Raw genomic sequence first — 24,944 nt, 5'->3', positions numbered from 1 at the left:
CTTCTGCCTCCTAAGATCACATGTGATGATCAGTCATGAACGTAGTGCTATCACGTACGAGCAGTATTCGCTTGATACAGCGTCTTTGCGAGTGCAATGAGACATTTTTACCGCGCTAGTGCGTGCGTACGTTCTCACCGCACCGCTATAAAAGTCTAAAATATCACCGAGATCTTTCGTCTACGGCCATACCATCGAGAAAACACCGGTTCTCGTCCGATCACCGAAGTTAAGCTCGATTGGGCGCGGTTAGTACTTGGATGGGTGACCGCCTGGGAATACCGCGTGCTGTAGGCATTTCTTTTTCATTTTTTTTCTAAACTATAAAGAAAAAGTTAGTGCAGGTTGGTCATTGTCTAAGCTAAAGAAATCCCTCAGTTGTATGCGTTCTCAACTCGATCTATAGACAATTCAGGCATACTCAGCGACCGTATTGTAATCAAAATCGCGGTCGTAAACGTTCGCAAACGTTCAGCAGATTCAAGTAGAGTCATAATATTACAAGCGATCAGATCAGTGGATTGTGAAAGCCTGTAAGAGCGTTAGTACTCGCATAGGAAATGTCTCTCAATGCAGTAAAATACTATGAGAGAAAGTGCGCAGTATTATCGCATTGGTCGCGCGTTTACACCGCGAGTGAACACGAACATTACTCAGCTAGCATCTCATACAAGCTGAGATGCCATTCATAGCGTAAACCTTGTCCAAATAAATGCTTTTCGAGATCATGTTTTCACTCACTATAATAAAGCGCGAAGGTTGCAAAGCAGCGCGCGTATTCCACTGTTCTATTTTAGTGACGAAACAGTCGCACTGAACTTTCATCGCCGGTTAGCAACAACTGATCAAAACACAGCTCACCTTCGCTCGTTTCATCGCAAAAACACCGCTAGAATGCAGACCAAACACGACTAAAGCCTCTGCCCACCATGACGGTAATGTGAGAGCAAGTTGTTCGCTATTAGAAGTTAGAAATTTTACAATAGTTGACTGATTACAAGCGGTGTGAAGTCCGTGCTTCACGAGTCGCTCGTTGTGATTGTGTTGTGATTACACTTGATTCGTATTGTTCGGGGACTAGCGCGAACGCAGGTCCCCACTACCAGAAATTATACGCTCGAGTTACCCACATTTGGGGTAATCGCAGGGGTCAACCCAATCGAAGTGCAATGAGAGGGCCTCACCCTGAGAGGACCGCCTTGGTGATCACGGTAAACCTCCCGCGTCAGGTAAGTATGAGTTTATTTGGCGTCCCTGTACACCGACTGTCCCCGGCTGATTTCATCCTCCATGTGGGAACGGTGCATCGCGGTGATTATGACCCGTCGTCTTAATGACGATCCTGTCTCTTATTGATCTCTCCCGCTATAGCTCGCATGAACAGCACGTAAATGATGCTCGAGGTGTTGCTTGAATGTGTCTTCCCGAAAGGGAAGGGGGCCGTACTCGGAGGTAGTGCAATACCGAGACAACCCGTGGCTGGGACGCAGCAAGCCGCTTATTCCACAGCCAGTTTCCAAAAATCAGTTTAATATATGAGCTACTCAATGAGCAGCGTATCAGATATTAAGCTGATAAGAACAGATACTACACTTGATCTTAGCCAAAAGGCCGAGAAGCGATGCAGAATCTGGCTCGGACTACAGGGAGCGTTTATCATTCTAGGCCTCCGCCATGTGGGTGACGGACTCGGTTTTAGGCCCTTCTGCCTCCTAAGATCACATGTGATGATCAGTCATGAACGTAGTGCTATCACGTACGAGCAGTATTCGCTTGATACAGCGTCTTTGCGAGTGCAATGAGACATTTTTACCGCGCTAGTGCGTGCGTACGTTCTCACCGCACCGCTATAAAAGTCTAAAATATCACCGAGATCTTTCGTCTACGGCCATACCATCGAGAAAACACCGGTTCTCGTCCGATCACCGAAGTTAAGCTCGATTGGGCGCGGTTAGTACTTGGATGGGTGACCGCCTGGGAATACCGCGTGCTGTAGGCATTTCTTTTTCATTTTTTTTCTAAACTATAAAGAAAAAGTTAGTGCAGGTTGGTCATTGTCTAAGCTAAAGAAATCCCTCAGTTGTATGCGTTCTCAACTCGATCTATAGACAATTCAGGCATACTCAGCGACCGTATTGTAATCAAAATCGCGGTCGTAAACGTTCGCAAACGTTCAGCAGATTCAAGTAGAGTCATAATATTACAAGCGATCAGATCAGTGGATTGTGAAAGCCTGTAAGAGCGTTAGTACTCGCATAGGAAATGTCTCTCAATGCAGTAAAATACTATGAGAGAAAGTGCGCAGTATTATCGCATTGGTCGCGCGTTTACACCGCGAGTGAACACGAACATTACTCAGCTAGCATCTCATACAAGCTGAGATGCCATTCATAGCGTAAACCTTGTCCAAATAAATGCTTTTCGAGATCATGTTTTCACTCACTATAATAAAGCGCGAAGGTTGCAAAGCAGCGCGCGTATTCCACTGTTCTATTTTAGTGACGAAACAGTCGCACTGAACTTTCATCGCCGGTTAGCAACAACTGATCAAAACACAGCTCACCTTCGCTCGTTTCATCGCAAAAACACCGCTAGAATGCAGACCAAACACGACTAAAGCCTCTGCCCACCATGACGGTAATGTGAGAGCAAGTTGTTCGCTATTAGAAGTTAGAAATTTTACAATAGTTGACTGATTACAAGCGGTGTGAAGTCCGTGCTTCACGAGTCGCTCGTTGTGATTGTGTTGTGATTACACTTGATTCGTATTGTTCGGGGACTAGCGCGAACGCAGGTCCCCACTACCAGAAATTATACGCTCGAGTTACCCACATTTGGGGTAATCGCAGGGGTCAACCCAATCGAAGTGCAATGAGAGGGCCTCACCCTGAGAGGACCGCCTTGGTGATCACGGTAAACCTCCCGCGTCAGGTAAGTATGAGTTTATTTGGCGTCCCTGTACACCGACTGTCCCCGGCTGATTTCATCCTCCATGTGGGAACGGTGCATCGCGGTGATTATGACCCGTCGTCTTAATGACGATCCTGTCTCTTATTGATCTCTCCCGCTATAGCTCGCATGAACAGCACGTAAATGATGCTCGAGGTGTTGCTTGAATGTGTCTTCCCGAAAGGGAAGGGGGCCGTACTCGGAGGTAGTGCAATACCGAGACAACCCGTGGCTGGGACGCAGCAAGCCGCTTATTCCACAGCCAGTTTCCAAAAATCAGTTTAATATATGAGCTACTCAATGAGCAGCGTATCAGATATTAAGCTGATAAGAACAGATACTACACTTGATCTTAGCCAAAAGGCCGAGAAGCGATGCAGAATCTGGCTCGGACTACAGGGAGCGTTTATCATTCTAGGCCTCCGCCATGTGGGTGACGGACTCGGTTTTAGGCCCTTCTGCCTCCTAAGATCACATGTGATGATCAGTCATGAACGTAGTGCTATCACGTACGAGCAGTATTCGCTTGATACAGCGTCTTTGCGAGTGCAATGAGACATTTTTACCGCGCTAGTGCGTGCGTACGTTCTCACCGCACCGCTATAAAAGTCTAAAATATCACCGAGATCTTTCGTCTACGGCCATACCATCGAGAAAACACCGGTTCTCGTCCGTCCGTATAAATCCCAAAAAATCAAGCACTAAACCAAGCCATCACGGCTTAAGATTTATAAGAATCAAAAGTTAAAGAACTCAGGCATCTGCTGAGGTGGGTATTTTTACCCTAAAGCCCATCACAGCGGAGCCAGGTTATAAAAGGTGAAGTCTGGCCCTCGGCGTGAAGACCGCCATGGCCGCGGATCGCCGGGCCAGATCCCTAGTCTTCAAGACCCAAGGATCCCCGGCCTTGGGAGACATCAAGCAGGCACTTATCAAGGAAATCGGGGAAGGAAAAATCAACGTGATTCAAGAACTGAAAGTTGGGGAGTTCTTGGTAGAGCTGAAAGAAGAACCACTAGTTGAACGGCTTATCGAAGAAGGCTTCGACATCGAGTCGCAACACGTGGCGTGTCACCCGCCTCGAGGATACTACACAAGTGTCTCGATTATGGGCCTTAGGGCCTATGTAGACGACGGGAAAGTAATTGAGACATTAAGAAAGCACGGAGAAATTAAAAGCGATGTGATAAGACTAAAATACAAGGTCGGACACGAGCTAGAGGGCCTGGAGAACGGGAATAGGCTGGTAAAGATGGTTTTGAATAACGCATCCATTCCCTATTCCCTCAAGATCGACGACGAATGGTGCCGAATCATTCACTCCAACCAGCAACTATATTGTATGGAGTGCTCTGATTTCGGACACACAAGAAGAAAATGCCCCAATATAGAGTGCCGTAAATGCAAAGAACGGGGGCATATCAGCTTTGACTGCCCCAAACACGACGAGACTACCAACACAAATGAACAGAAAGCACCGAAGGGGAATACAAGCACGGACGAAGCGAACACAAGCGCCGGAGAAAACACCGAATACGCACAGAACATGAACACCGAGGAGGACTCAGAACTGGGTACTCAGAACACACCAACATTATTCACACCAACAGACGAGGACGAGACACAAGATGATGAGATGGGCGAAGAGAGCAACGCGACAGGACAAAAGAGAACGCACGATACCACAACAACAGACTCCGACCAGGAATACACCGTAGTAAGCCACCGGCGAAAGAAAACCAGCCAAGGCGGAATAAAACCTACACAAGCAGCGAAAAACGGTAAAACCAATCAAAAAATTACTAATGGATCCTAAACGAACTGTAACCTTTTTTATTCTTATCTTAGCAATAACAATGCCTAGCTTAGTTTCAATTAACTCACACGGGCTGAGATCACAAGACAGGCGCGCGACAACTTTTAGCTCACTTAGACGAAACAGATACGACATAATTTTACTACAAGAAACCCACTGGACTGACGAGATACAAGACGATATTCTTCGTGAATGGAACGGAGATATTTATTTTAGCAACGGGACGAACTCAGCACGGGGTGTCGCAATACTGCTAAATCCACGGCTGGATTATAACCTCACACAAACCAAACACGACACCACAGGACGCGTGATCAACATTACCATAGAACTAGAAGACCAGACACTATGCATTACGAACATATATGCACCAAGAACAGATACAGAAAGAAAACAATTCTATTTAAACCTAGACCCATACCTAGCAACCAAAAACTATAACATTATCGGAGGGGACTTCAACTGCATCACTAACACGCGCCTCGACAAGCTCGGGGGAAACCCTGATGCAAGACAGACCGCGAATACTGAACTATACACGATCGCAGCGAAACATGATCTAACAGACATCTGGCGAGACAGAAACCCTGACACGAGAGGCTTTACCTGGACGGGCAGACATCCCACAGACAACACTATAATTAGAACACGGATTGACAAATTCATGGTAAACAAAGCGATGACTCACGTAATTACTAACACGGAGATAAAACCCTACGCTCACTCAGATCATGACTCAATCACAATGACTCTAGACTTTGGACAACAAAAACGCGGACCCGGCTACTGGCACTTTAACAACTCTCTACTAACAGACGCACTTCTGGACGCAGAAATACAGCATTTCTGGACCTACTGGCTTACACGCAAAAACGATTACGACAATCCACTAATCTGGTGGGACAAAGCCAAACAACACTTCAAACGAATATCAATTAAACACAGCACAGCACGCCGCAAAACACAAAGAAACGAACGCTCCCAGCTTGAGCGGAACTTGATAACACTCCAACAAAAAGCAGCGACCGGAACCGAACAGGATATTGAAAACTACCTACTAGCAAGACAGAAACTAAAACGGTTTGACCTTGACGACTTAGAAGCACTAAAGATACGAACTAAACTACAAGCGACAGAAGAGGGAGAAAAAAGCACGCGCTATTTTTATTCCCTTGAAAAACGCCGACAAGCCGACCAGACAATAAAAATACTAACAAAAGACAACCTTGATACAGCAACGGAACCACTCGATATAATTACAGAAACATACAATTTTTACAAGGAACTGTATACCGCAGACGAAAGAGACGAACGCGCTCAAGACGAAATTTTTAACACAGAGATACCAACACTACCAAACGATGCACGAGAATCGTGCGAAGGACTCATCACAGAAAACGAACTGAAAACAACCTTACTGACCATGGAGAACAACAAATCGCCCGGGATAGACGGGCTAACAACAAACTTCTATAAACACTACTGGTACCTAATCGGACCGGAAATAACGAAAATATACAACTACGCCTTTGAACACGGAACACTGACAGTCACACAACGCCGAGGAATCATTACATTACTATTTAAGAAAGGAGACCGCACAAAACTAAAAAACTGGCGACCGATCACTCTACTAACAACCGACTACAAAATTCTGACGAAAGCACTAGCAAACAGACTCAAGACAGTCCTACCGATGATAATCAGACCCGACCAAACGGCGAGTATACCGGGACGGACCATTAATGACAATACAAGACTCATAATTGATGCGATAACATACGCAAACGAGACGAACAAACCGCTAGCACTGATCACGATAGACCAACTGAAAGCATTTGACAGAGTATCACACTCCTTCCTGTTTGAGACACTTGAGAAATTCGGCTTCGGCCCGCAATTTCTTAAGTGGATTAGACTGATTTATAAATCGGTCACCAGCTCCGTTAAATCTAACGGCTGGTTGTCCGCGTTTATAAACCTCGAACGAGGACTCCGCCAGGGGTGTGCGCTCAGCATGCCGCTATACGTACTAACAGCCGAAATCATGGCGATCCATATTCGGAGCAACACAAACATACATGGACTACGACCGCCAGGCGCAAGCAACGAAGTTAAACTATCACAATACGCTGACGACACCACGATACTGCTTACAGACGATAACTCAATTACGGAGACTTTCAAAACACTAGAACTCTACGAACGCGCCTCTGGTGCGAAAATCAACATAACGAAATGCAAAGGGCTGTGGTCCGGCGCCTTCGCACACAGAACGGACCAACTCCATGACTTTGACTGGTACAACGACTATATACCAGAAAAAGTACTAGGACTATACATCGGAAACGCCGACTGTACTCAGCGAAACATAGAACACAAAATACAGAAACTAAACAACACCATTGACGCATGGCAACACCGCGACCTCAGTTACAAGGGGAAAGCCCTTGTCATAAACGCTCTACTAACATCAACACTCTGGTACCACGCGACAAATATAACACTACCCGACTGGGCGATACATGACATCGAGAGGGCTATATATCGCTTCTTCTGGAGCGATAAACACCCTCTCGTAAACAGAGACGTACTAGCTCTACCCCTCTCGGAAGGGGGGTTCAATATACCGCGACTGAAAACAAAAATACAGGCACTACGAATAAACACAGTCAAACGACTACTCGCACCCGGGACAGCGCACTGGAAACACTTTACGGCGCACTTCCTACGAATCTCCGATATGAAACTAGGAGTACGAACACTAGCACTGGACTATACGCTCCAACAAATCAACCGTGACATACCGAGTTTTCACAAAGAACTACTGACGGCATGGCACGGCTACCAGCCTAATACAATACGCACATGCACACCACAAACACTCACAGACATACTAAACGAACCGATACTACGCAACCCACTGATACAAGCAAACAGCAAACCGATATTCCACGCAAAATGGGCATCGGCTGGACTGATTCAACTAAAAGACATATGCTACGAGGTAATCCCAGGATTCCTACCTCCAACTGCTATACACGAGATACTAACTGAAGGTGACGAATACGGACCACGCACGCTACTACAGACGACACGCGAAATAACACAAATACTCGACGCACTACCACCAAGATGGAAACAGATCATCATACGACCGCCACGAATAGCAACAACACAACGAACAATGCAACCTTGCTTTAACGTCCAACCGACTATCCCAGGTAACCCACCGATAGAGCTTAACAACATGAAGACCAGACATTTTTATAAAACACTAAGACGATCCAAGGAGACAGAGATACCGGCGCTGACCTACTGGAAACAGCTACTTAGACCGGAACCAACATTCAACGCGAGCTACTGGAAAACACTCTACTCACCCCTGACAAATAATAAACAAGGCGATACCAACTGGAAACTGACCCACCGAGTCCTCCCGACTGCCCAGTCGCTTCACCGCATGACAGTGTACAACACGGATCGCTGTCACCGGTGCGGAATGACAGAGCACATAGAACACCTACTAATCCACTGCCCCGAGGTGACAGACCTTTGGACACGAATACAACTATACACAGACAAAATGACCGACAACAGACTGAAACTCACCAACAAGATCATACTACTAGGCTTTACACCAGACCAACAAGACGACTACAGCAAAACAACGACCGACCTAATCAACTGGACCCTGACGACTGCTCGCTGCGCGATACACAAATCCGCAGTCGACTATAGAGTGCGAGGTATCACAACCCCCCCGTGGGCTATCTTCGCCTCTGTTGTCAGAGAACACCTAACACACGCCCAGAAGACCATGAAAATACGACACGAGACGGAAAACTTTCAACTGACATACTGCATAGGCGAAGCCCTAGCTAGCTATAGCAATGGGAAAATCACCTTCCACATATAATTATATAAAAATCAAATGATAACAACAGGAAAACTATGTAGAACATAAGTATATCAAAAAGAATTATGTAAAAAAAAAATGTATATATATATACACAAGAAACCTACAAAGAAATGTAAACGGCAGAAAAACAAGACCAAATAAGTTACACAAGAAAGAAAAATACAACAATAACAACATGTAAATATTATCTTTATTCAATAAAAAGGCTCACCTGAGCCATATTAGAAAAAAAAAAAAAAAAAACCGGTTCTCGTCCGATCACCGAAGTTAAGCTCGATTGGGCGCGGTTAGTACTTGGATGGGTGACCGCCTGGGAATACCGCGTGCTGTAGGCATTTCTTTTTCATTTTTTTTCTAAACTATAAAGAAAAAGTTAGTGCAGGTTGGTCATTGTCTAAGCTAAAGAAATCCCTCAGTTGTATGCGTTCTCAACTCGATCTATAGACAATTCAGGCATACTCAGCGACCGTATTGTAATCAAAATCGCGGTCGTAAACGTTCGCAAACGTTCAGCAGATTCAAGTAGAGTCATAATATTACAAGCGATCAGATCAGTGGATTGTGAAAGCCTGTAAGAGCGTTAGTACTCGCATAGGAAATGTCTCTCAATGCAGTAAAATACTATGAGAGAAAGTGCGCAGTATTATCGCATTGGTCGCGCGTTTACACCGCGAGTGAACACGAACATTACTCAGCTAGCATCTCATACAAGCTGAGATGCCATTCATAGCGTAAACCTTGTCCAAATAAATGCTTTTCGAGATCATGTTTTCACTCACTATAATAAAGCGCGAAGGTTGCAAAGCAGCGCGCGTATTCCACTGTTCTATTTTAGTGACGAAACAGTCGCACTGAACTTTCATCGCCGGTTAGCAACAACTGATCAAAACACAGCTCACCTTCGCTCGTTTCATCGCAAAAACACCGCTAGAATGCAGACCAAACACGACTAAAGCCTCTGCCCACCATGACGGTAATGTGAGAGCAAGTTGTTCGCTATTAGAAGTTAGAAATTTTACAATAGTTGACTGATTACAAGCGGTGTGAAGTCCGTGCTTCACGAGTCGCTCGTTGTGATTGTGTTGTGATTACACTTGATTCGTATTGTTCGGGGACTAGCGCGAACGCAGGTCCCCACTACCAGAAATTATACGCTCGAGTTACCCACATTTGGGGTAATCGCAGGGGTCAACCCAATCGAAGTGCAATGAGAGGGCCTCACCCTGAGAGGACCGCCTTGGTGATCACGGTAAACCTCCCGCGTCAGGTAAGTATGAGTTTATTTGGCGTCCCTGTACACCGACTGTCCCCGGCTGATTTCATCCTCCATGTGGGAACGGTGCATCGCGGTGATTATGACCCGTCGTCTTAATGACGATCCTGTCTCTTATTGATCTCTCCCGCTATAGCTCGCATGAACAGCACGTAAATGATGCTCGAGGTGTTGCTTGAATGTGTCTTCCCGAAAGGGAAGGGGGCCGTACTCGGAGGTAGTGCAATACCGAGACAACCCGTGGCTGGGACGCAGCAAGCCGCTTATTCCACAGCCAGTTTCCAAAAATCAGTTTAATATATGAGCTACTCAATGAGCAGCGTATCAGATATTAAGCTGATAAGAACAGATACTACACTTGATCTTAGCCAAAAGGCCGAGAAGCGATGCAGAATCTGGCTCGGACTACAGGGAGCGTTTATCATTCTAGGCCTCCGCCATGTGGGTGACGGACTCGGTTTTAGGCCCTTCTGCCTCCTAAGATCACATGTGATGATCAGTCATGAACGTAGTGCTATCACGTACGAGCAGTATTCGCTTGATACAGCGTCTTTGCGAGTGCAATGAGACATTTTTACCGCGCTAGTGCGTGCGTACGTTCTCACCGCACCGCTATAAAAGTCTAAAATATCACCGAGATCTTTCGTCTACGGCCATACCATCGAGAAAACACCGGTTCTCGTCCGATCACCGAAGTTAAGCTCGATTGGGCGCGGTTAGTACTTGGATGGGTGACCGCCTGGGAATACCGCGTGCTGTAGGCATTTCTTTTTCATTTTTTTTCTAAACTATAAAGAAAAAGTTAGTGCAGGTTGGTCATTGTCTAAGCTAAAGAAATCCCTCAGTTGTATGCGTTCTCAACTCGATCTATAGACAATTCAGGCATACTCAGCGACCGTATTGTAATCAAAATCGCGGTCGTAAACGTTCGCAAACGTTCAGCAGATTCAAGTAGAGTCATAATATTACAAGCGATCAGATCAGTGGATTGTGAAAGCCTGTAAGAGCGTTAGTACTCGCATAGGAAATGTCTCTCAATGCAGTAAAATACTATGAGAGAAAGTGCGCAGTATTATCGCATTGGTCGCGCGTTTACACCGCGAGTGAACACGAACATTACTCAGCTAGCATCTCATACAAGCTGAGATGCCATTCATAGCGTAAACCTTGTCCAAATAAATGCTTTTCGAGATCATGTTTTCACTCACTATAATAAAGCGCGAAGGTTGCAAAGCAGCGCGCGTATTCCACTGTTCTATTTTAGTGACGAAACAGTCGCACTGAACTTTCATCGCCGGTTAGCAACAACTGATCAAAACACAGCTCACCTTCGCTCGTTTCATCGCAAAAACACCGCTAGAATGCAGACCAAACACGACTAAAGCCTCTGCCCACCATGACGGTAATGTGAGAGCAAGTTGTTCGCTATTAGAAGTTAGAAATTTTACAATAGTTGACTGATTACAAGCGGTGTGAAGTCCGTGCTTCACGAGTCGCTCGTTGTGATTGTGTTGTGATTACACTTGATTCGTATTGTTCGGGGACTAGCGCGAACGCAGGTCCCCACTACCAGAAATTATACGCTCGAGTTACCCACATTTGGGGTAATCGCAGGGGTCAACCCAATCGAAGTGCAATGAGAGGGCCTCACCCTGAGAGGACCGCCTTGGTGATCACGGTAAACCTCCCGCGTCAGGTAAGTATGAGTTTATTTGGCGTCCCTGTACACCGACTGTCCCCGGCTGATTTCATCCTCCATGTGGGAACGGTGCATCGCGGTGATTATGACCCGTCGTCTTAATGACGATCCTGTCTCTTATTGATCTCTCCCGCTATAGCTCGCATGAACAGCACGTAAATGATGCTCGAGGTGTTGCTTGAATGTGTCTTCCCGAAAGGGAAGGGGGCCGTACTCGGAGGTAGTGCAATACCGAGACAACCCGTGGCTGGGACGCAGCAAGCCGCTTATTCCACAGCCAGTTTCCAAAAATCAGTTTAATATATGAGCTACTCAATGAGCAGCGTATCAGATATTAAGCTGATAAGAACAGATACTACACTTGATCTTAGCCAAAAGGCCGAGAAGCGATGCAGAATCTGGCTCGGACTACAGGGAGCGTTTATCATTCTAGGCCTCCGCCATGTGGGTGACGGACTCGGTTTTAGGCCCTTCTGCCTCCTAAGATCACATGTGATGATCAGTCATGAACGTAGTGCTATCACGTACGAGCAGTATTCGCTTGATACAGCGTCTTTGCGAGTGCAATGAGACATTTTTACCGCGCTAGTGCGTGCGTACGTTCTCACCGCACCGCTATAAAAGTCTAAAATATCACCGAGATCTTTCGTCTACGGCCATACCATCGAGAAAACACCGGTTCTCGTCCGATCACCGAAGTTAAGCTCGATTGGGCGCGGTTAGTACTTGGATGGGTGACCGCCTGGGAATACCGCGTGCTGTAGGCATTTCTTTTTCATTTTTTTTCTAAACTATAAAGAAAAAGTTAGTGCAGGTTGGTCATTGTCTAAGCTAAAGAAATCCCTCAGTTGTATGCGTTCTCAACTCGATCTATAGACAATTCAGGCATACTCAGCGACCGTATTGTAATCAAAATCGCGGTCGTAAACGTTCGCAAACGTTCAGCAGATTCAAGTAGAGTCATAATATTACAAGCGATCAGATCAGTGGATTGTGAAAGCCTGTAAGAGCGTTAGTACTCGCATAGGAAATGTCTCTCAATGCAGTAAAATACTATGAGAGAAAGTGCGCAGTATTATCGCATTGGTCGCGCGTTTACACCGCGAGTGAACACGAACATTACTCAGCTAGCATCTCATACAAGCTGAGATGCCATTCATAGCGTAAACCTTGTCCAAATAAATGCTTTTCGAGATCATGTTTTCACTCACTATAATAAAGCGCGAAGGTTGCAAAGCAGCGCGCGTATTCCACTGTTCTATTTTAGTGACGAAACAGTCGCACTGAACTTTCATCGCCGGTTAGCAACAACTGATCAAAACACAGCTCACCTTCGCTCGTTTCATCGCAAAAACACCGCTAGAATGCAGACCAAACACGACTAAAGCCTCTGCCCACCATGACGGTAATGTGAGAGCAAGTTGTTCGCTATTAGAAGTTAGAAATTTTACAATAGTTGACTGATTACAAGCGGTGTGAAGTCCGTGCTTCACGAGTCGCTCGTTGTGATTGTGTTGTGATTACACTTGATTCGTATTGTTCGGGGACTAGCGCGAACGCAGGTCCCCACTACCAGAAATTATACGCTCGAGTTACCCACATTTGGGGTAATCGCAGGGGTCAACCCAATCGAAGTGCAATGAGAGGGCCTCACCCTGAGAGGACCGCCTTGGTGATCACGGTAAACCTCCCGCGTCAGGTAAGTATGAGTTTATTTGGCGTCCCTGTACACCGACTGTCCCCGGCTGATTTCATCCTCCATGTGGGAACGGTGCATCGCGGTGATTATGACCCGTCGTCTTAATGACGATCCTGTCTCTTATTGATCTCTCCCGCTATAGCTCGCATGAACAGCACGTAAATGATGCTCGAGGTGTTGCTTGAATGTGTCTTCCCGAAAGGGAAGGGGGCCGTACTCGGAGGTAGTGCAATACCGAGACAACCCGTGGCTGGGACGCAGCAAGCCGCTTATTCCACAGCCAGTTTCCAAAAATCAGTTTAATATATGAGCTACTCAATGAGCAGCGTATCAGATATTAAGCTGATAAGAACAGATACTACACTTGATCTTAGCCAAAAGGCCGAGAAGCGATGCAGAATCTGGCTCGGACTACAGGGAGCGTTTATCATTCTAGGCCTCCGCCATGTGGGTGACGGACTCGGTTTTAGGCCCTTCTGCCTCCTAAGATCACATGTGATGATCAGTCATGAACGTAGTGCTATCACGTACGAGCAGTATTCGCTTGATACAGCGTCTTTGCGAGTGCAATGAGACATTTTTACCGCGCTAGTGCGTGCGTACGTTCTCACCGCACCGCTATAAAAGTCTAAAATATCACCGAGATCTTTCGTCTACGGCCATGCCATCGAGAAAACACCGGTTCTCGTCCGATCACCGAAGTTAAGCTCGATTGGGCGCGGTTAGTACTTGGATGGGTGACCGCCTGGGAATACCGCGTGCTGTAGGCATTTCTTTTTCATTTTTTTTCTAAACTATAAAGAAAAAGTTAGTGCAGGTTGGTCATTGTCTAAGCTAAAGAAATCCCTCAGTTGTATGCGTTCTCAACTCGATCTATAGACAATTCAGGCATACTCAGCGACCGTATTGTAATCAAAATCGCGGTCGTAAACGTTCGCAAACGTTCAGCAGATTCAAGTAGAGTCATAATATTACAAGCGATCAGATCAGTGGATTGTGAAAGCCTGTAAGAGCGTTAGTACTCGCATAGGAAATGTCTCTCAATGCAGTAAAATACTATGAGAGAAAGTGCGCAGTATTATCGCATTGGTCGCGCGTTTACACCGCGAGTGAACACGAACATTACTCAGCTAGCATCTCATACAAGCTGAGATGCCATTCATAGCGTAAACCTTGTCCAAATAAATGCTTTTCGAGATCATGTTTTCACTCACTATAATAAAGCGCGAAGGTTGCAAAGCAGCGCGCGTATTCCACTGTTCTATTTTAGTGACGAAACAGTCGCACTGAACTTTCATCGCCGGTTAGCAACAACTGATCAAAACACAGCTCACCTTCGCTCGTTTCATCGCAAAAACACCGCTAGAATGCAGACCAAACACGACTAAAGCCTCTGCCCACCATGACGGTAATGTGAGAGCAAGTTGTTCGCTATTAGAAGTTAGAAATTTTACAATAGTTGACTGATTACAAGCGGTGTGAAGTCCGTGCTTCACGAGTCGCTCGTTGTGATTGTGTTGTGATTACACTTGATTCGTATTGTTCGGGGACTAGCGCGAACGCAGGTCCCCACTACCAGAAATTATACGCTCGAGTTACCCACATTTGGGGTAATCGCAGGGGTCAACCCAATCGAAGTGCAATGAGAGGGCCTCACCCTGAGAGGACCGCCTTGGTGATCACGGTAAACCTCCCGCGTCAGGTAAGTATGAGTTTATTTGGCGTCCCTGTACACCGACTGTCCCCGGCTGATTTCATCCTCCATGTGGGAACGGTGCATCGCGGTGATTATGACCCGTCGTCTTAATGACGATCCTGTCTCTTATTGATCTCTCCCGCTATAGCTCGCATGAACAGCACGTAAATGATGCTCGAGGTGTTGCTTGAATGTGTCTTCCCGAAAGGGAAGGGGGCCGTACTCGGAGGTAGTGCAATACCGAGACAACCCGTGGCTGGGACGCAGCAAGCCGCTTATTCCACAGCCAGTTTCCAAAAATCAGTTTAATATATGAGCTACTCAATGAGCAGCGTATCAGATATTAAGCTGATAAGAACAGATACTACACTTGATCTTAGCCAAAAGGCCGAGAAGCGATGCAGAATCTGGCTCGGACTACAGGGAGCGTTTATCATTCTAGGCCTCCGCCATGTGGGTGACGGACTCGGTTTTAGGCCCTTCTGCCTCCTAAGATCACATGTGATGATCAGTCATGAACGTAGTGCTATCACGTACGAGCAGTATTCGCTTGATACAGCGTCTTTGCGAGTGCAATGAGACATTTTTACCGCGCTAGTGCGTGCGTACGTTCTCACCGCACCGCTATAAAAGTCTAAAATATCACCGAGATCTTTCGTCTACGGCCATACCATCGAGAAAACACCGGTTCTCGTCCGATCACCGAAGTTAAGCTCGATTGGGCGCGGTTAGTACTTGGATGGGTGACCGCCTGGGAATACCGCGTGCTGTAGGCATTTCTTTTTCATTTTTTTTTCTAAACTATAAAGAAAAAGTTAGTGCAGGTTGGTCATTGTCTAAGCTAAAGAAATCCCTCAGTTGTATGCGTTCTCAACTCGATCTATAGACAATTCAGGCATACTCAGCGACCGTATTGTAATCAAAATCGCGGTCGTAAACGTTCGCAAACGTTCAGCAGATTCAAGTAGAGTCATAATATTACAAGCGATCAGATCAGTGGATTGTGAAAGCCTGTAAGAGCGTTAGTACTCGCATAGGAAATGTCTCTCAATGCAGTAAAATACTATGAGAGAAAGTGCGCAGTATTATCGCATTGGTCGCGCGTTTACACCGCGAGTGAACACGAACATTACTCAGCTAGCATCTCATACAAGCTGAGATGCCATTCATAGCGTAAACCTTGTCCAAATAAATGCTTTTCGAGATCATGTTTTCACTCACTATAATAAAGCGCGAAGGTTGCAAAGCAGCGCGCGTATTCCACTGTTCTATTTTAGTGACGAAACAGTCGCACTGAACTTTCATCGCCGGTTAGCAACAACTGATCAAAACACAGCTCACCTTCGCTCGTTTCATCGCAAAAACACCGCTAGAATGCAGACCAAACACGACTAAAGCCTCTGCCCACCATGACGGTAATGTGAGAGCAAGTTGTTCGCTATTAGAAGTTAGAAATTTTACAATAGTTGACTGATTACAAGCGGTGTGAAGTCCGTGCTTCACGAGTCGCTCGTTGTGATTGTGTTGTGATTACACTTGATTCGTATTGTTCGGGGACTAGCGCGAACGCAGGTCCCCACTACCAGAAATTATACGCTCGAGTTACCCACATTTGGGGTAATCGCAGGGGTCAACCCAATCGAAGTGCAATGAGAGGGCCTCACCCTGAGAGGACCGCCTTGGTGATCACGGTAAACCTCCCGCGTCAGGTAAGTATGAGTTTATTTGGCGTCCCTGTACACCGACTGTCCCCGGCTGATTTCATCCTCCATGTGGGAACGGTGCATCGCGGTGATTATGACCCGTCGTCTTAATGACGATCCTGTCTCTTATTGATCTCTCCCGCTATAGCTCGCATGAACAGCACGTAAATGATGCTCGAGGTGTTGCTTGAATGTGTCTTCCCGAAAGGGAAGGGGGCCGTACTCGGAGGTAGTGCAATACCGAGACAACCCGTGGCTGGGACGCAGCAAGCCGCTTATTCCACAGCCAGTTTCCAAAAATCAGTTTAATATATGAGCTACTCAATGAGCAGCGTATCAGATATTAAGCTGATAAGAACAGATACTACACTTGATCTTAGCCAAAAGGCCGAGAAGCGATGCAGAATCTGGCTCGGACTACAGGGAGCGTTTATCATTCTAGGCCTCCGCCATGTGGGTGACGGACTCGGTTTTAGGCCCTTCTGCCTCCTAAGATCACATGTGATGATCAGTCATGAACGTAGTGCTATCACGTACGAGCAGTATTCGCTTGATACAGCGTCTTTGCGAGTGCAATGAGACATTTTTACCGCGCTAGTGCGTGCGTACGTTCTCACCGCACCGCTATAAAAGTCTAAAATATCACCGAGATCTTTCGTCTACGGCCATACCATCGAGAAAACACCGGTTCTCGTCCGATCACCGAAGTTAAGCTCGATTGGGCGCGGTTAGTACTTGGATGGGTGACCGCCTGGGAATACCGCGTGCTGTAGGCATTTCTTTTTCATTTTTTTTCTAAACTATAAAGAAAAAGTTAGTGCAGGTTGGTCATTGTCTAAGCTAAAGAAATCCCTCAGTTGTATGCGTTCTCAACTCGATCTATAGACAATTCAGGCATACTCAGCGACCGTATTGTAATCAAAATCGCGGTCGTAAACGTTCGCAAACGTTCAGCAGATTCAAGTAGAGTCATAATATTACAAGCGATCAGATCAGTGGATTGTGAAAGCCTGTAAGAGCGTTAGTACTCGCATAGGAAATGTCTCTCAATGCAGTAAAATACTATGAGAGAAAGTGCGCAGTATTATCGCATTGGTCGCGCGTTTACACCGCGAGTGAACACGAACATTACTCAGCTAGCATCTCATACAAGCTGAGATGCCATTCATAGCGTAAACCTTGTCCAAATAAATGCTTTTCGAGATCATGTTTTCACTCACTATAATAAAGCGCGAAGGTTGCAAAGCAGCGCGCGTATTCCACTGTTCTATTTTAGTGACGAAACAGTCGCACTGAACTTTCATCGCCGGTTAGCAACAACTGATCAAAACACAGCTCACCTTCGCTCGTTTCATCGCAAAAACACCGCTAGAATGCAGACCAAACACGACTAAAGCCTCTGCCCACCATGACGGTAATGTGAGAGCAAGTTGTTCGCTATTAGAAGTTAGAAATTTTACAATAGTTGACTGATTACAAGCGGTGTGAAGTCCGTGCTTCACGAGTCGCTCGTTGTGATTGTGTTGTGATTACACTTGATTCGTATTGTTCGGGGACTAGCGCGAACGCAGGTCCCCACTACCAGAAATTATACGCTCGAGTTACCCACATTTGGGGTAATCGCAGGGGTCAACCCAATCGAAGTGCAATGAGAGGGCCTCACCCTGAGAGGACCGCCTTGGTGATCACGGTAAACCTCCCGCGTCAGGTAAGTATGAGTTTATTTGGCGTCCCTGTACACCGACTGTCCCCGGCTGATTTCATCCTCCATGTGGGAACGGTGCATCGCGGTGATTATGACCCGTCGTCTTAATGACGATCCTGTCTCTTATTGATCTCTCCCGCTATAGCTCGCATGAACAGCACGTAAATGATGCTCGAGGTGTTGCTTGAATGTGTCTTCCCGAAAGGGAAGGGGGCCGTACTCGGAGGTAGTGCAATACCGAGACAACCCGTGGCTGGGACGCAGCAAGCCGCTTATTCCACAGCCAGTTTCCAAAAATCAGTTTAATATATGAGCTACTCAATGAGCAGCGTATCAGATATTAAGCTGATAAGAACAGATACTACACTTGATCTTAGCCAAAAGGCCGAGAAGCGATGCAGAATCTGGCTCGGACTACAGGGAGCGTTTATCATTCTAGGCCTCCGCCATGTGGGTGACGGACTCGGTTTTAGGCCCTTCTGCCTCCTAAGATCACATGTGATGATCAGTCATGAACGTAGTGCTATCACGTACGAGCAGTATTCGCTTGATACAGCGTCTTTGCGAGTGCAATGAGACATTTTTACCGCGCTAGTGCGTGCGTACGTTCTCACCGCACCGCTATAAAAGTCTAAAATATCACCGAGATCTTTCGTCTACGGCCATACCATCGAGAAAACACCGGTTCTCGTCCGATCACCGAAGTTAAGCTCGATTGGGCGCGGTTAGTACTTGGATGGGTGACCGCCTGGGAATACCGCGTGCTGTAGGCATTTCTTTTTCATTTTTTTTCTAAACTATAAAGAAAAAGTTAGTGCAGGTTGGTCATTGTCTAAGCTAAAGAAATCCCTCAGTTGTATGCGTTCTCAACTCGATCTATAGACAATTCAGGCATACTCAGCGACCGTATTGTAATCAAAATCGCGGTCGTAAACGTTCGCAAACGTTCAGCAGATTCAAGTAGAGTCATAATATTACAAGCGATCAGATCAGTGGATTGTGAAAGCCTGTAAGAGCGTTAGTACTCGCATAGGAAATGTCTCTCAATGCAGTAAAATACTATGAGAGAAAGTGCGCAGTATTATCGCATTGGTCGCGCGTTTACACCGCGAGTGAACACGAACATTACTCAGCTAGCATCTCATACAAGCTGAGATGCCATTCATAGCGTAAACCTTGTCCAAATAAATGCTTTTCGAGATCATGTTTTCACTCACTATAATAAAGCGCGAAGGTTGCAAAGCAGCGCGCGTATTCCACTGTTCTATTTTAGTGACGAAACAGTCGCACTGAACTTTCATCGCCGGTTAGCAACAACTGATCAAAACACAGCTCACCTTCGCTCGTTTCATCGCAAAAACACCGCTAGAATGCAGACCAAACACGACTAAAGCCTCTGCCCACCATGACGGTAATGTGAGAGCAAGTTGTTCGCTATTAGAAGTTAGAAATTTTACAATAGTTGACTGATTACAAGCGGTGTGAAGTCCGTGCTTCACGAGTCGCTCGTTGTGATTGTGTTGTGATTACACTTGATTCGTATTGTTCGGGGACTAGCGCGAACGCAGGTCCCCACTACCAGAAATTATACGCTCGAGTTACCCACATTTGGGGTAATCGCAGGGGTCAACCCAATCGAAGTGCAATGAGAGGGCCTCACCCTGAGAGGACCGCCTTGGTGATCACGGTAAACCTCCCGCGTCAGGTAAGTATGAGTTTATTTGGCGTCCCTGTACACCGACTGTCCCCGGCTGATTTCATCCTCCATGTGGGAACGGTGCATCGCGGTGATTATGACCCGTCGTCTTAATGACGATCCTGTCTCTTATTGATCTCTCCCGCTATAGCTCGCATGAACAGCACGTAAATGATGCTCGAGGTGTTGCTTGAATGTGTCTTCCCGAAAGGGAAGGGGGCCGTACTCGGAGGTAGTGCAATACCGAGACAACCCGTGGCTGGGACGCAGCAAGCCGCTTATTCCACAGCCAGTTTCCAAAAATCAGTTTAATATATGAGCTACTCAATGAGCAGCGTATCAGATATTAAGCTGATAAGAACAGATACTACACTTGATCTTAGCCAAAAGGCCGAGAAGCGATGCAGAATCTGGCTCGGACTACAGGGAGCGTTTATCATTCTAGGCCTCCGCCATGTGGGTGACGGACTCGGTTTTAGGCCCTTCTGCCTCCTAAGATCACATGTGATGATCAGTCATGAACGTAGTGCTATCACGTACGAGCAGTATTCGCTTGATACAGCGTCTTTGCGAGTGCAATGAGACATTTTTACCGCGCTAGTGCGTGCGTACGTTCTCACCGCACCGCTATAAAAGTCTAAAATATCACCGAGATCTTTCGTCTACGGCCATACCATCGAGAAAACACCGGTTCTCGTCCGATCACCGAAGTTAAGCTCGATTGGGCGCGGTTAGTACTTGGATGGGTGACCGCCTGGGAATACCGCGTGCTGTAGGCATTTCTTTTTCATTTTTTTTCTAAACTATAAAGAAAAAGTTAGTGCAGGTTGGTCATTGTCTAAGCTAAAGAAATCCCTCAGTTGTATGCGTTCTCAACTCGATCTATAGACAATTCAGGCATACTCAGCGACCGTATTGTAATCAAAATCGCGGTCGTAAACGTTCGCAAACGTTCAGCAGATTCAAGTAGAGTCATAATATTACAAGCGATCAGATCAGTGGATTGTGAAAGCCTGTAAGAGCGTTAGTACTCGCATAGGAAATGTCTCTCAATGCAGTAAAATACTATGAGAGAAAGTGCGCAGTATTATCGCATTGGTCGCGCGTTTACACCGCGAGTGAACACGAACATTACTCAGCTAGCATCTCATACAAGCTGAGATGCCATTCATAGCGTAAACCTTGTCCAAATAAATGCTTTTCGAGATCATGTTTTCACTCACTATAATAAAGCGCGAAGGTTGCAAAGCAGCGCGCGTATTCCACTGTTCTATTTTAGTGACGAAACAGTCGCACTGAACTTTCATCGCCGGTTAGCAACAACTGATCAAAACACAGCTCACCTTCGCTCGTTTCATCGCAAAAACACCGCTAGAATGCAGACCAAACACGACTAAAGCCTCTGCCCACCATGACGGTAATGTGAGAGCAAGTTGTTCGCTATTAGAAGTTAGAAATTTTACAATAGTTGACTGATTACAAGCGGTGTGAAGTCCGTGCTTCACGAGTCGCTCGTTGTGATTGTGTTGTGATTACACTTGATTCGTATTGTTCGGGGACTAGCGCGAACGCAGGTCCCCACTACCAGAAATTATACGCTCGAGTTACCCACATTTGGGGTAATCGCAGGGGTCAACCCAATCGAAGTGCAATGAGAGGGCCTCACCCTGAGAGGACCGCCTTGGTGATCACGGTAAACCTCCCGCGTCAGGTAAGTATGAGTTTATTTGGCGTCCCTGTACACCGACTGTCCCCGGCTGATTTCATCCTCCATGTGGGAACGGTGCATCGCGGTGATTATGACCCGTCGTCTTAATGACGATCCTGTCTCTTATTGATCTCTCCCGCTATAGCTCGCATGAACAGCACGTAAATGATGCTCGAGGTGTTGCTTGAATGTGTCTTCCCGAAAGGGAAGGGGGCCGTACTCGGAGGTAGTGCAATACCGAGACAACCCGTGGCTGGGACGCAGCAAGCCGCTTATTCCACAGCCAGTTTCCAAAAATCAGTTTAATATATGAGCTACTCAATGAGCAGCGTATCAGATATTAAGCTGATAAGAACAGATACTACACTTGATCTTAGCCAAAAGGCCGAGAAGCGATGCAGAATCTGGCTCGGACTACAGGGAGCGTTTATCATTCTAGGCCTCCGCCATGTGGGTGACGGACTCGGTTTTAGGCCCTTCTGCCTCCTAAGATCACATGTGATGATCAGTCATGAACGTAGTGCTATCACGTACGAGCAGTATTCGCTTGATACAGCGTCTTTGCGAGTGCAATGAGACATTTTTACCGCGCTAGTGCGTGCGTACGTTCTCACCGCACCGCTATAAAAGTCTAAAATATCACCGAGATCTTTCGTCTACGGCCATACCATCGAGAAAACACCGGTTCTCGTCCGATCACCGAAGTTAAGCTCGATTGGGCGCGGTTAGTACTTGGATGGGTGACCGCCTGGGAATACCGCGTGCTGTAGGCATTTCTTTTTCATTTTTTTTCTAAACTATAAAGAAAAAGTTAGTGCAGGTTGGTCATTGTCTAAGCTAAAGAAATCCCTCAGTTGTATGCGTTCTCAACTCGATCTATAGACAATTCAGGCATACTCAGCGACCGTATTGTAATCAAAATCGCGGTCGTAAACGTTCGCAAACGTTCAGCAGATTCAAGTAGAGTCATAATATTACAAGCGATCAGATCAGTGGATTGTGAAAGCCTGTAAGAGCGTTAGTACTCGCATAGGAAATGTCTCTCAATGCAGTAAAATACTATGAGAGAAAGTGCGCAGTATTATCGCATTGGTCGCGCGTTTACACCGCGAGTGAACACGAACATTACTCAGCTAGCATCTCATACAAGCTGAGATGCCATTCATAGCGTAAACCTTGTCCAAATAAATGCTTTTCGAGATCATGTTTTCACTCACTATAATAAAGCGCGAAGGTTGCAAAGCAGCGCGCGTATTCCACTGTTCTATTTTAGTGACGAAACAGTCGCACTGAACTTTCATCGCCGGTTAGCAACAACTGATCAAAACACAGCTCACCTTCGCTCGTTTCATCGCAAAAACACCGCTAGAATGCAGACCAAACACGACTAAAGCCTCTGCCCACCATGACGGTAATGTGAGAGCAAGTTGTTCGCTATTAGAAGTTAGAAATTTTACAATAGTTGACTGATTACAAGCGGTGTGAAGTCCGTGCTTCACGAGTCGCTCGTTGTGATTGTGTTGTGATTACACTTGATTCGTATTGTTCGGGGACTAGCGCGAACGCAGGTCCCCACTACCAGAAATTATACGCTCGAGTTACCCACATTTGGGGTAATCGCAGGGGTCAACCCAATCGAAGTGCAATGAGAGGGCCTCACCCTGAGAGGACCGCCTTGGTGATCACGGTAAACCTCCCGCGTCAGGTAAGTATGAGTTTATTTGGCGTCCCTGTACACCGACTGTCCCCGGCTGATTTCATCCTCCATGTGGGAACGGTGCATCGCGGTGATTATGACCCGTCGTCTTAATGACGATCCTGTCTCTTATTGATCTCTCCCGCTATAGCTCGCATGAACAGCACGTAAATGATGCTCGAGGTGTTGCTTGAATGTGTCTTCCCGAAAGGGAAGGGGGCCGTACTCGGAGGTAGTGCAATACCGAGACAACCCGTGGCTGGGACGCAGCAAGCCGCTTATTCCACAGCCAGTTTCCAAAAATCAGTTTAATATATGAGCTACTCAATGAGCAGCGTATCAGATATTAAGCTGATAAGAACAGATACTACACTTGATCTTAGCCAAAAGGCCGAGAAGCGATGCAGAATCTGGCTCGGACTACAGGGAGCGTTTATCATTCTAGGCCTCCGCCATGTGGGTGACGGACTCGGTTTTAGGCCCTTCTGCCTCCTAAGATCACATGTGATGATCAGTCATGAACGTAGTGCTATCACGTACGAGCAGTATTCGCTTGATACAGCGTCTTTGCGAGTGCAATGAGACATTTTTACCGCGCTAGTGCGTGCGTACGTTCTCACCGCACCGCTATAAAAGTCTAAAATATCACCGAGATCTTTCGTCTACGGCCATACCATCGAGAAAACACCGGTTCTCGTCCGATCACCGAAGTTAAGCTCGATTGGGCGCGGTTAGTACTTGGATGGGTGACCGCCTGGGAATACCGCGTGCTGTAGGCATTTCTTTTTCATTTTTTTTCTAAACTATAAAGAAAAAGTTAGTGCAGGTTGGTCATTGTCTAAGCTAAAGAAATCCCTCAGTTGTATGCGTTCTCAACTCGATCTATAGACAATTCAGGCATACTCAGCGACCGTATTGTAATCAAAATCGCGGTCGTAAACGTTCGCAAACGTTCAGCAGATTCAAGTAGAGTCATAATATTACAAGCGATCAGATCAGTGGATTGTGAAAGCCTGTAAGAGCGTTAGTACTCGCATAGGAAATGTCTCTCAATGCAGTAAAATACTATGAGAGAAAGTGCGCAGTATTATCGCATTGGTCGCGCGTTTACACCGCGAGTGAACACGAACATTACTCAGCTAGCATCTCATACAAGCTGAGATGCCATTCATAGCGTAAACCTTGTCCAAAAAAAAGCTTTTCGAGATCATGTTTTCACTCACTATAATAAAGCGCGAAGGTTGCAAAGCAGCGCGCGTATTCCACTGTTCTATTTTAGTGACGAAACAGTCGCACTGAACTTTCATCGCCGGTTAGCAACAACTGATCAAAACACAGCTCACCTTCGCTCGTTTCATCGCAAAAACACCGCTAGAATGCAG

At 46.3% G+C, this 24,944-nt stretch overlaps 33 non-coding genes across 33 annotated transcripts; 11 read left to right on the top strand and 22 right to left on the bottom strand.

The window, feature by feature from the left end:
* The first annotated feature begins 178 nt into the window (after positions 1-178).
* LOC125570468 lies at positions 179-297 on the top strand. The gene has a single exon (XR_007312795.1). It is a non-coding gene; the product is annotated as a 5S ribosomal RNA (ribosomal RNA).
* A 774-nt stretch (positions 298-1,071) lies between these two features.
* On the bottom strand, positions 1,072-1,237 carry LOC125571136. Its single transcript, XR_007313448.1, has one exon. It is a non-coding gene; the product is annotated as a U1 spliceosomal RNA (small nuclear RNA).
* A 193-nt stretch (positions 1,238-1,430) lies between these two features.
* Positions 1,431-1,623, bottom strand: LOC125570544. The gene has a single exon (XR_007312870.1). It is a non-coding gene; the product is annotated as a U2 spliceosomal RNA (small nuclear RNA).
* A 257-nt stretch (positions 1,624-1,880) lies between these two features.
* On the top strand, positions 1,881-1,999 carry LOC125570457. Its single transcript, XR_007312784.1, has one exon. It is a non-coding gene; the product is annotated as a 5S ribosomal RNA (ribosomal RNA).
* Positions 2,000-2,773: 774 nt separating this feature from the next.
* Positions 2,774-2,939, bottom strand: LOC125571135. Its single transcript, XR_007313447.1, has one exon. It is a non-coding gene; the product is annotated as a U1 spliceosomal RNA (small nuclear RNA).
* A 193-nt stretch (positions 2,940-3,132) lies between these two features.
* On the bottom strand, positions 3,133-3,325 carry LOC116610827. The gene has a single exon (XR_007312869.1). It is a non-coding gene; the product is annotated as a U2 spliceosomal RNA (small nuclear RNA).
* Positions 3,326-9,796: 6,471 nt separating this feature from the next.
* Positions 9,797-9,962, bottom strand: LOC125571134. Its single transcript, XR_007313446.1, has one exon. It is a non-coding gene; the product is annotated as a U1 spliceosomal RNA (small nuclear RNA).
* Positions 9,963-10,155: 193 nt separating this feature from the next.
* LOC125570543 lies at positions 10,156-10,348 on the bottom strand. The gene has a single exon (XR_007312868.1). It is a non-coding gene; the product is annotated as a U2 spliceosomal RNA (small nuclear RNA).
* Positions 10,349-10,605: 257 nt separating this feature from the next.
* Positions 10,606-10,724, top strand: LOC125570447. Its single transcript, XR_007312774.1, has one exon. It is a non-coding gene; the product is annotated as a 5S ribosomal RNA (ribosomal RNA).
* A 774-nt stretch (positions 10,725-11,498) lies between these two features.
* LOC125571133 lies at positions 11,499-11,664 on the bottom strand. Its single transcript, XR_007313445.1, has one exon. It is a non-coding gene; the product is annotated as a U1 spliceosomal RNA (small nuclear RNA).
* A 193-nt stretch (positions 11,665-11,857) lies between these two features.
* Positions 11,858-12,050, bottom strand: LOC125570541. Its single transcript, XR_007312866.1, has one exon. It is a non-coding gene; the product is annotated as a U2 spliceosomal RNA (small nuclear RNA).
* Positions 12,051-12,307: 257 nt separating this feature from the next.
* On the top strand, positions 12,308-12,426 carry LOC125570436. The gene has a single exon (XR_007312763.1). It is a non-coding gene; the product is annotated as a 5S ribosomal RNA (ribosomal RNA).
* A 774-nt stretch (positions 12,427-13,200) lies between these two features.
* LOC125571131 lies at positions 13,201-13,366 on the bottom strand. The gene has a single exon (XR_007313443.1). It is a non-coding gene; the product is annotated as a U1 spliceosomal RNA (small nuclear RNA).
* Positions 13,367-13,559: 193 nt separating this feature from the next.
* LOC125570540 lies at positions 13,560-13,752 on the bottom strand. Its single transcript, XR_007312865.1, has one exon. It is a non-coding gene; the product is annotated as a U2 spliceosomal RNA (small nuclear RNA).
* Positions 13,753-14,009: 257 nt separating this feature from the next.
* Positions 14,010-14,128, top strand: LOC125571065. The gene has a single exon (XR_007313377.1). It is a non-coding gene; the product is annotated as a 5S ribosomal RNA (ribosomal RNA).
* A 774-nt stretch (positions 14,129-14,902) lies between these two features.
* LOC125571130 lies at positions 14,903-15,068 on the bottom strand. Its single transcript, XR_007313442.1, has one exon. It is a non-coding gene; the product is annotated as a U1 spliceosomal RNA (small nuclear RNA).
* Positions 15,069-15,261: 193 nt separating this feature from the next.
* On the bottom strand, positions 15,262-15,454 carry LOC125570539. The gene has a single exon (XR_007312864.1). It is a non-coding gene; the product is annotated as a U2 spliceosomal RNA (small nuclear RNA).
* Positions 15,455-15,711: 257 nt separating this feature from the next.
* LOC125570425 lies at positions 15,712-15,830 on the top strand. The gene has a single exon (XR_007312752.1). It is a non-coding gene; the product is annotated as a 5S ribosomal RNA (ribosomal RNA).
* A 775-nt stretch (positions 15,831-16,605) lies between these two features.
* On the bottom strand, positions 16,606-16,771 carry LOC125571129. The gene has a single exon (XR_007313441.1). It is a non-coding gene; the product is annotated as a U1 spliceosomal RNA (small nuclear RNA).
* A 193-nt stretch (positions 16,772-16,964) lies between these two features.
* On the bottom strand, positions 16,965-17,157 carry LOC125570538. Its single transcript, XR_007312863.1, has one exon. It is a non-coding gene; the product is annotated as a U2 spliceosomal RNA (small nuclear RNA).
* Positions 17,158-17,414: 257 nt separating this feature from the next.
* On the top strand, positions 17,415-17,533 carry LOC125570416. Its single transcript, XR_007312743.1, has one exon. It is a non-coding gene; the product is annotated as a 5S ribosomal RNA (ribosomal RNA).
* A 774-nt stretch (positions 17,534-18,307) lies between these two features.
* LOC125571128 lies at positions 18,308-18,473 on the bottom strand. The gene has a single exon (XR_007313440.1). It is a non-coding gene; the product is annotated as a U1 spliceosomal RNA (small nuclear RNA).
* A 193-nt stretch (positions 18,474-18,666) lies between these two features.
* LOC125570537 lies at positions 18,667-18,859 on the bottom strand. Its single transcript, XR_007312862.1, has one exon. It is a non-coding gene; the product is annotated as a U2 spliceosomal RNA (small nuclear RNA).
* Positions 18,860-19,116: 257 nt separating this feature from the next.
* Positions 19,117-19,235, top strand: LOC125570405. Its single transcript, XR_007312732.1, has one exon. It is a non-coding gene; the product is annotated as a 5S ribosomal RNA (ribosomal RNA).
* A 774-nt stretch (positions 19,236-20,009) lies between these two features.
* On the bottom strand, positions 20,010-20,175 carry LOC125571127. The gene has a single exon (XR_007313439.1). It is a non-coding gene; the product is annotated as a U1 spliceosomal RNA (small nuclear RNA).
* A 193-nt stretch (positions 20,176-20,368) lies between these two features.
* LOC125570536 lies at positions 20,369-20,561 on the bottom strand. The gene has a single exon (XR_007312861.1). It is a non-coding gene; the product is annotated as a U2 spliceosomal RNA (small nuclear RNA).
* A 257-nt stretch (positions 20,562-20,818) lies between these two features.
* Positions 20,819-20,937, top strand: LOC125570394. The gene has a single exon (XR_007312721.1). It is a non-coding gene; the product is annotated as a 5S ribosomal RNA (ribosomal RNA).
* A 774-nt stretch (positions 20,938-21,711) lies between these two features.
* LOC125571126 lies at positions 21,712-21,877 on the bottom strand. The gene has a single exon (XR_007313438.1). It is a non-coding gene; the product is annotated as a U1 spliceosomal RNA (small nuclear RNA).
* A 193-nt stretch (positions 21,878-22,070) lies between these two features.
* On the bottom strand, positions 22,071-22,263 carry LOC125570535. The gene has a single exon (XR_007312860.1). It is a non-coding gene; the product is annotated as a U2 spliceosomal RNA (small nuclear RNA).
* Positions 22,264-22,520: 257 nt separating this feature from the next.
* Positions 22,521-22,639, top strand: LOC125570383. The gene has a single exon (XR_007312710.1). It is a non-coding gene; the product is annotated as a 5S ribosomal RNA (ribosomal RNA).
* A 774-nt stretch (positions 22,640-23,413) lies between these two features.
* LOC125571125 lies at positions 23,414-23,579 on the bottom strand. Its single transcript, XR_007313437.1, has one exon. It is a non-coding gene; the product is annotated as a U1 spliceosomal RNA (small nuclear RNA).
* A 193-nt stretch (positions 23,580-23,772) lies between these two features.
* On the bottom strand, positions 23,773-23,965 carry LOC125570534. Its single transcript, XR_007312859.1, has one exon. It is a non-coding gene; the product is annotated as a U2 spliceosomal RNA (small nuclear RNA).
* Positions 23,966-24,222: 257 nt separating this feature from the next.
* Positions 24,223-24,341, top strand: LOC125570372. The gene has a single exon (XR_007312699.1). It is a non-coding gene; the product is annotated as a 5S ribosomal RNA (ribosomal RNA).
* Positions 24,342-24,944: the final 603 nt, after the last annotated feature.

Source organism: Nematostella vectensis, chromosome 8 (genome assembly GCF_932526225.1).
Source record: "Nematostella vectensis chromosome 8, jaNemVect1.1, whole genome shotgun sequence".
Lineage (NCBI taxonomy): Eukaryota > Metazoa > Cnidaria > Anthozoa > Actiniaria > Edwardsiidae > Nematostella > Nematostella vectensis.
The sequence above is the reverse complement of the archived record's forward strand: the minus strand, read 5'-3'. Positions and strand labels throughout refer to the sequence as shown.